The sequence below is a fragment of the Mesoplodon densirostris genome, chromosome 6 (assembly GCF_025265405.1).
Source record: "Mesoplodon densirostris isolate mMesDen1 chromosome 6, mMesDen1 primary haplotype, whole genome shotgun sequence".
NCBI lineage: Eukaryota > Metazoa > Chordata > Mammalia > Artiodactyla > Ziphiidae > Mesoplodon > Mesoplodon densirostris.
This window is the reverse complement of record NC_082666.1, coordinates 123591081-123600253: the sequence shown is the minus strand read 5'-3', so window position 1 is coordinate 123600253 and position 9173 is coordinate 123591081.

Here is a 9173-nt window from a genome sequence, read left to right as displayed (position 1 = left end):
TTTTCTTGAGTCTGCTAGGTTTTGATTGCCTTCAGCTCAAAATAATTCATAGCCCAAAGAGACATATGTTGGGGTGACATATTCTGCTCCCCTTTAATATGTACTTGTTTCCTTTTTATTGCCTCCCTCCCCTTCTGTGGTATAATCTTCTAAATCGAAGGGATTTTTTTCTGTTTTGTTCCCAAAGATACTTCGGCACCTATTAATTTCAGTGTCTGGAATATAGTAGGAGCTCAATAATTATTGTTGACTGGATAGATAATAAAGAAGGAAAAGGAAAAGAAAACAACATATGCTCAATAGTAAACATGAGAAAAATATATGTAATCTTGGTATATATATATATATATTAAATCTATGTCTACAGATAGATTAATATATATGTATAGTCTAGGAAAAATTGGATAAAAATGTAGAAAGCAATAGCCACATGTTAGTTACATTTTATATCTATTAAGTCCCAAATATATTAAACATGATAAGGTTAAACAAAATACTAGGATAAAATATATATGACTGTGTAATCTTGGGTCTTGAGTTGGGAAGGGTCTTTATAAAATGACCCCAGAGCAAGCATAAAGGAAAAGAATGGTAGTTGTGAATATCTTAAAATAAAAAGAAAACCAAAACTTTAGAAACAAACTAGGAAAGTATTTGCAGCATATACTATAGACAAAGGATTCACATCTTAATGTAAAAGAGACTTTAAAATTCAAGAAAAAGATGAACATCTCTTTCAAAATAAGCAAAATGTTTAGGCAGGCAATTTCCTAAAGAAGAAATGCAAGTAAGGTGGCTGGTAAACATATTAAAATGCCCTACCTCCTGTTAGCATAAAAATGCAAGCTGAATGCAATTCCCTCTTCACCTATTATAATGGCCCAAAAGATAATCAGTAAGGTCTAATACTCAGTCTGGAAGATGCAGAAGAAGAGATACTCAAATGCTGATGATGGCCTGGCAAATTGAGCCTTTCTGGAAGAGTCTTGCAATTATATATATGAATACAAATCTTTTAAATGAGTATAACCATTTATGGTTATAAATAAGTATAACAGTAGTTTTACTTCTCAGAACTTATCATGAGAAAAATGCTAAGGAAATAGGTCAAGATTTAGTTACCAGGATGTTAATAACAATATAGTTTATAGTCACCCTAAATTAGAAACAAACTTAATATCTATCAATTTCGGATTCGTTAAAGTAATCATGGTTTGTCCATGGGATTTATATAGCCATAAAAACACTTATGAACTAGGTGTTGAACACTACTCTTAATATTATTAAGGGTGATAATGGACTTTGGTTGTGTTTTCTTTTTACGTTCTTATCTGTTAGGGATACATTCAGAAATAGGTGAAATGATACCATGTCTTCACTTAGATTGCATTAAAATGACCCACCCTTTGCCATTCCAAAAAAGCATGTGGGTAGGATAGATGAAAAAATAAATCCTGACTCTGGTGGGCGGGGGGTCACTACTCTGTGAGTCTGGGCAACTGACTTAACCTCTCTGTGCTACAGCCCCCATGGGACATAGGGCTAATAATAGAACCTATTTCTTTGATCATTGTGGGGATTCAATAAGACCGTGCGGGTATCAGGCGTCCCCGTGTGCCTGGCACAGAGTGAGGTAACTTCCCAGGATGTGGAACGTGCAAGATCATAGCGTGGGCTCAGAAGCACTTGGAGAACTGAAGAGCCCCTTAGCCAGCATCACCCTCCGGTTCTGAAAGTTTAGCTTCTTTCTTCCAACAGATGCCAGAATTTCAATGGTGCAGAATGAGGGGAGCCTGAGTAAGGTATAACATCATCGGTTAGAACCCCCTGCTGCTGGGAGAGAACCAGAAACCAGCGGAGAGAGCTCTTAACGGGTGAGAGTGTATCTGATAGAGAAGAAGAAAAAAAATGCTTCTTTTAAAATGTTGCCAGAGGCCTCCCCTGTTGCCTGTAATAACTCAAGAGGCAGTCATGATGGGACAGCAATAGGGCGAGGAGGCCAGTCCAGAGACTGACTTTGGAACCTTCTCAAAGCTGCTGACTCCTTCTTAGGAAGCTCCTACCCACTCTTGGTTTTCCTTTCTGGACCTTCACTGCTGAATGCCAAAGACTGGCTGGAATGGGAATTAACTTACAGCTTGGAGAGAGCCTAGCTGTGTCCCAGGACCCTGCAGGGAAATTTGTCCTGCAGTTACTTTCCAGCTGAAGCAACCATTCTGAGTCTCTGATCTTTCCCTTTTCCAATCAGGGGGCCATGGCTTAATCAATGAAAAGAATTAAAGGGTGGGATGGAAGGGTCGATGAAGTGTAGAGAAAAAAATAAAAACACCTTGATCTGCTTCAAATTAGACTTAATAAAACACAAAGTGCAGTAGGTGAGCCGAGAATGGAAGGAGTCAAAATTATTCTTTTTATCTAAAACATTCAGACGAATCTCCCAAGCACTGGGTAACTAAACAGGCAGTTGTGGCTTCTAGTACAGGCTTTAAAATAAGACACAACCAAGCGAAAGACTTGGTTCTTTTAGCTCTATGTGGTTATGCCATGTCCTCAACATGAAATCACTATTTCTTTCATGAGTGAATACTGATAACTCAACCCAGTTGCTTGTCATAGAAGCAACAGCTTCTTAATTTTAGTCATCCCCTCATTTGGACATTTTTTTTTTTAATAAGAAGGAAGGTTCCATTTTTACAAGTAATCCAGGAATGTGGAGTTTCAAAGCTATTATCCTATTTCCAATCCTCCATCCACATGCTCTGTTATTTCAGCCACATCCTTAATATGTATGGGATGAGTAACAAGGACCCTGGGAATAGCCAGTGTAAGGAAATTGGTTCAGGAAGGTGTGATTATCCAGAAATACTGATTGTGCTTTCGACTATATAATTAAGGGTAGTACGTAAGTTTGCAAGGGCTTCCATAACAAAGTACCACAGGTCAGGTAGCTTCAACAAACAGAAATTTGTTTTCTCACAGCTCTAGAGACTAGAAGTCTGAGATCAAGGTGTCAGCACAGGTGATCTCTTCTGAGGCCTCTCTCCTTGGCTTGTAGATGGCTGTCTTCTCCTTGAAAGACCCATGTCATCTTGGTCTTCCATCTGTGAGCTAATCTCCTCTTCTTCTAAGCACACCAGTCATATTGGATTAAGGCTCACCTAGATAGTCTCATATTACCTTAATTACCTCTTTAAAGGCCTTTTCTCCAAACACAGTCACATTCTGAGGTACTGGACGGTTAGGACGGCAACATGGGAATTTTGGGAGGGTGCAATGCAACCCATAATATTCAACCTTGTTCCCCCAAATTCACATCCTTCTCCTATGCAAAACAGATTCACCTATTTAGCCTATTCTGGTATCTATTCAAAGTAAAAACTCTTCTCTAACTATCATCCAAATCAGATATGAGTGAGACTTGAGTTATGATTTATCCTGAGTCAAAATTCCTTTCCTGCTGTGAATTTGTGAAACCAGAAGACAAGTTATCTGCTTCCAAAATACAATGGACCCAGGCATGGGATAGATATTCCCATTCCACAAGGAAGAAATAAGAAATAAGGAAGGAGTCATGAGTCCAAGCAAGTCTGAAAATTCCAGGGATTTTCAGGCTCAAGATAATCTATTTTGGCTCAGTACTCTGTGCTCCAGGCCCACCCTGGTGGCATCCCTGCCTTTTAGGCCCACCAGGGCAGTGGTCCAGATTGAACAAACCATGTGGTTTGGGGAGAGGAGCCCTAGAACTGAAGAGACACTAGATATGGCTTTATTCAATAACCAGCTCTGTGACTTTGAACATGACATTCAAAGTCTGAACATCATGGTTTCCTCATCTGTAAAATGAGATGGTTACCAAGTCTAGGCTCTTTTTTTATCTCTAAAATTACTTAGTTTGATAGAAAACATTAGCCTTCTTTTTTGACAATCTCTGTCCCCAAAAGAGGATAGATGGATAATGATCAATGATTTTGAATATAAAAGTTCAATAATATTTAGGGCACACTTATCTGTCTACAGAGATCACTAACACGATTTTTACAGAATAGTAAAAGAAGAATGGCCATTTTTCAATATTCCTAATCAAGTAGTAAATCAATAAAGCTTGAAACTAAATTTGAAGACATGCTTAATACAGTAAAATGTAAACTTTTAGGTTTTGATCCAAGAATATGAAGTTCAGGTGCCTAGTTACAGACATGGAAAATATGGTAGCTCAAATCGCCACTGTGGAGAAATACTCTGAATAACCAAATCCCTTCCTGCAAATCTGGGGAAAATTATATTTCCAGTGACACTTGGTACATCCTTCAGCAACTAATTGCCTACTCATTCAACAGTTCTCCAGTTCTCCAGTTAAAATCCTTAGTATTTTGTCTTTAAGTTACAGACAGAAAGGGTTTCAGCAGGGAAATTAGAAAAAAAAATGCAGAGGAGTTAAAATGAGAGCTGATTCATGCAATTAGAAAAATGTGACTCAGCAGGAAGTAAAACTAAATTATAAGAACCCTGAGGTTAGCAAGTCTCACAGGCTCAGTGCATCAGAGCCCTGTCATCTCATTAGGTAGCAAATTGTGCCAATGAATTAATTCACATCGTCATTACTCACTAATATTAAAAGAACCTCAAGAAATTCCCTTTGGCAGCTTCAGCCGTCCAAATTTCTGAAAGTTTAGATCCATCTTCATTCCAAGTATTCCATCAAGTAGAATCTAAGCCATAAGCTAAGATCAGTCACTCATAAAACTGAGTATTGGGTTGGGGGTCACTTGTATTTGGATGATTGTGCATATTGTAGGAGGTCTACAGGTAACTGGGATTATTGAATATTAGAGACAAGAAAAAATTTAGTCATTGTCCAACCCAGTATTGTCACTTAATGGACGGATCTCAGGTTCAGGAAAGTCACCCAAGTCATCCAGAAGACATAGCAAGTCTTCTTCCACTACGTTCAACACTCTCCCAACTAAACGGATTTTAAGTGTACCACAGAATGCAAAGGATATTGTCTTTTGTGGGTCGGGGGGAGGTGGTGGGTTTTTTTCATTATGGAAAGATATATCTGTCAGTTTTTCATCTCTATAGAGGCCAGAAGAAGAGAAGTGAAGGTTTTAGCCAAAGTGTGTTTAATTTAAGAAAATATATATATATATTCAACAAAGCTCATGCATGTATTGTGTATATATATATATATATATACATATACACATATATGTGTGTGTATATACTCAACACTGCTCATGTATATGTGTATATGTGTGTGTGTATGCATTAGTGAATATTTGAACATGCTTTATAAAAAGGTTCAGTCAGTTTTCAGGCCTGGAAAAAACACTTTTAATTTTGCTAAAATGATTATTCAATATAAAAGGCAAGTAGGGAGTGGGGGGAAGTTGCATTTGGAATAAACACACTATGGCTTGAGTTTGCTTGTGTCCCTTTTCTCACGTTGTACTCTAGAACAGTATCAGAGTTGTTTTAGGGATTCAATGGCTGACATTGAAAGTGCTCACATAAATGCCTGGCAACCTGGAACTAATTAACTGTTTCCCACAAGACACATAGTCTTTTGTGAATGGATGTTTTCATCCATGGTGTAGCAGGTATCATTACTTCATTCTTTTTATCGCTGAAAAATATCCCATCGTATGGACATACCACATTTATTTAACCGTCAGTTGATAAACATTTGGATTGTTTGCATATTCTATTATAAATAACATTGATATGAATATTCATGTACAAGTTTTTTTGTAGAAAATGTTTTCATTTCTCTTGGGGATATTTCTAGGAGTAAGATTGCTGGGTCATGTGGCAACTCTATGCTCCCAATGTGACTGCACCATTTTACATTCCCACCACCAGGGTGAAAGAATTCTGATTTTTTTCACATAGTTAACCAACATTTGTACTGTCTTTTTTGTTACAGCCATAGTGGTAGATGTGAAGTGATATCTCATTGTGGTTTTTTTTTTTTTTTTTTTTTTTTTTTTTGCGGTACGCGGGCCTCTCACTGTTGTGGCCTCTCCCGTTGCGGAACACAGGCTCTGGATGCGCAGGCTCAGCGGCCGTGGCTCACGGGCCCAGCTGCTCCGCGGCATGTGGGATCTTCCCAGACTGGGGCACAAACCCGTGTCCCTTGCATTGGCAGGCGGACTCTCAACCACTGCACCACCAGGGAAGCCCTGGAGAACATAGTTTTAAAACTTACAGGAAATGGAATGAAATCTTAAATATCATCTGGCATCTTTCACAAGGAAATTAAATAAAACAAAATTCTATGTAAAAAGAGAAGATGAGATTGAGATGATAAAAGAGCTGACAGTGTTAAAAAATTCAGAGAAAAAAAAGCCATGATAACTTTTAAAAAATTAACACTGTTTTTAAGAACAATATCAGGTTTACAGAAAGATTGCAAAGATGGTACAAGGAGTTCCCATATATACCACGCCCAGGGTTCCCTATTATTAACACAACATTATACAGTACAGTTGTCACAATTAATGCACCAGTATCAATACATTAGTATTAACTAAAGCTCTTAATTTATTTGGATTTCTTTAGGCTTTACCTATTGTCCATTTTATGTTCCAGGACCCCACAATAATTTTAGTTGTCATGTCTCACTCAGCTCCTCTTGGCTGAGACAGCTTCTAAGATTTTCCTTGTTTTGATGACTTTGACAGTTTTGAGGAGTACTGGTCAGATATTTTATAGAATCAGTTGGAATTTAGTTGATATTTTTCCTCATGATTAGACAAAGGTTATGTGTTTTGGAGAGGAAGACCACAAAGATAAAGTGCCTTTTTCATCACATCAAGAAAAGATACTATCACCACAATTTTTGACTGTTGATATTGACTTTGTTCACTTGACTGAGGTAGTGCTCATCAGACTTCTCCACTGCAAAGTTCTTTTTGTGCCCCGCCCCCCATCCATACTACCCTCTTTGGAAGGAAGTCACTATGCACAGCCCACACTCAGGGAATGGGGATTTATGGTCCACCTCTTGAGGGCAGGGTATCTAGATAAGTTATCTGGAATTCTTCTGCATAGGTGATTTGTCTATTTTTCCACATTTACTTATTTTTTAAGTCATTTACTGAGATCCGTGTGAACTCATAGATATTTATTTTATACTTGGGTTATAATCCAGTACTGCTTTACTTTTTATTTTATTGCTCAAATGTTCTGGCTTTGGTCATTGGAACCTCTTTAAGTTGGCTCCTTTGTCCCTTTGGCATACCCCCATCATTGCAGATTCTAGCACTTACTTTCTGGCACTACAAGTTGCTCCAGACACATCTTGTATATTTCCTACCCCTGTCCATGAATCAACTACTTCTTCAAGGAGCCCTGGTTTCTTTTATTGGAGAAAGGTATTAGAAACCAAGATCTAGGCATGAGGTATGCTCATTGCCACTGGGAAGTCATTTCTTCTAGGCCCTCTCAGTTGACAGAGCAAGAAAATATATGCGTGTATACTGACCCGGGTATATACACATTTCTGTAAATATTTCCACATCTGTATCGGTATTAAGCTAAGTATGAGTTCATACTGATATCTGTAATTCTAATCCATTACCAAATGGATCATTCTAGCATCCTTCCTTTGATTATCTCTAACCTCTTGCTCCATCAGTGAGAAATCTGGCTCCCACCATGTACCATTCATTTACTTAATTGTTCAGCTCCAGTATACATGTAGAGTGGTATGGGAATTGTTAACCAGTACCTCAAGGGAAACAAATTTATCACTGCTTATGTGCAGTTCCTTTTGCTTGTAGCCTTATAGACTCCAGTTATTTCCACAGGTAGTTAGGTTACTGCCTTTTCCCCACATCCCTTCATTGAGGTTGGTTATATGTTTGTAGTACAACTAGATTATCTTGTCACATTCATCATTCCATCTTGGCTCTCCTGAATAACTTTTTAAATACTTTAGATGCTGCGAATAACAGAATCAACACTGTGTCAAATAGAATAAATGATAAAAACTTGAAAATTTTTCTCAGTTTGCTGAGGAAAAATGCCAAAAACATGAAAATGATCAGAAAAGAAAGCATTATCCAAAATAATTAAGCTCAAGTAAATCCCCATAACAAAGAAAATTTTGAATGAAATAATAGTAAGAAGTTTTTCTATGGTACACTAAAACATATTTTTTAAATTATAATAATTATAATTGTGTAGTAAAGATATATGAATAGACTAAAAGCTCAATAGAATAAAACACAGAGTATAGAAACTAATCTAAAAATATATCAGAATTTAACTTAATATGAAGGTGGCATTTGAAATCAGCCTCTTCTGATATTCTTTCAGAGTCTATTCTCCCATACCAATCTTCAATCATATCTTGATCAAATGAAGTCATTCCTATAAAAAGCACTGTTCTTCAGGGGTTTGTTCATGGGATATGCTGGCCTTGGCCACACAGACTGGTTTGGCTGATGTATGAATGCCTAACTCCTTTGTATAATTGGTCCCCAAAGGTGGTGACCAACTAACCATATCACTGCCCAAAGAGGCTGAGCAAACCTGTTTCTGGTTAGAGTAACTGTAATAGGGAAGAGAACTTGGTGCAACTGATAATTCAGACAATATAAGTTCACAAGTCTCTAGTGAGAGGAAGCATTTGTGATAAACTTCAGCTAGAAAGCCTGGAGTGGGGAAAGCATGAGACTGTCCCTGGTGAAAACGATCTAGTCTTGGTCAGCTGCAGCAAAGCTCTAGCACGGCTTGCTGAAGTTCAAAACCAAACTTAAGAGGAGCTGGGCTGCAGATCAAGAAATCAAGGCAGATGCTTACGCATATAGAGTAGGTCAACTGAGGCACTGAATACCAGGAATGAGGGAGCAAAACTACTTCTGGTCTTAGATTGGTAGAGCCTGGGGCTGGCTGAGCCTTTATGAGGACTAAATACCCATAGCTGGCAACGTTGGAGATTGCAGGTATTATGTAAACAATACCTTGGAAATGGGTTGAATAAATAAAGGTTGATAAACAAAAGAAGGGGGTATATGTAGAGAGATAAAAAGCCACTGCAGAGAGTGTACCTTGCGACTTCTTCAGCAGATGTGCTCATAACATTACTATTTTTGTAACTCACTCTGAGCTCGGGCTGGGTGAGAAATTGATCAGCTGTAGTCTCATAAGGAAAGTGAACATGTTTA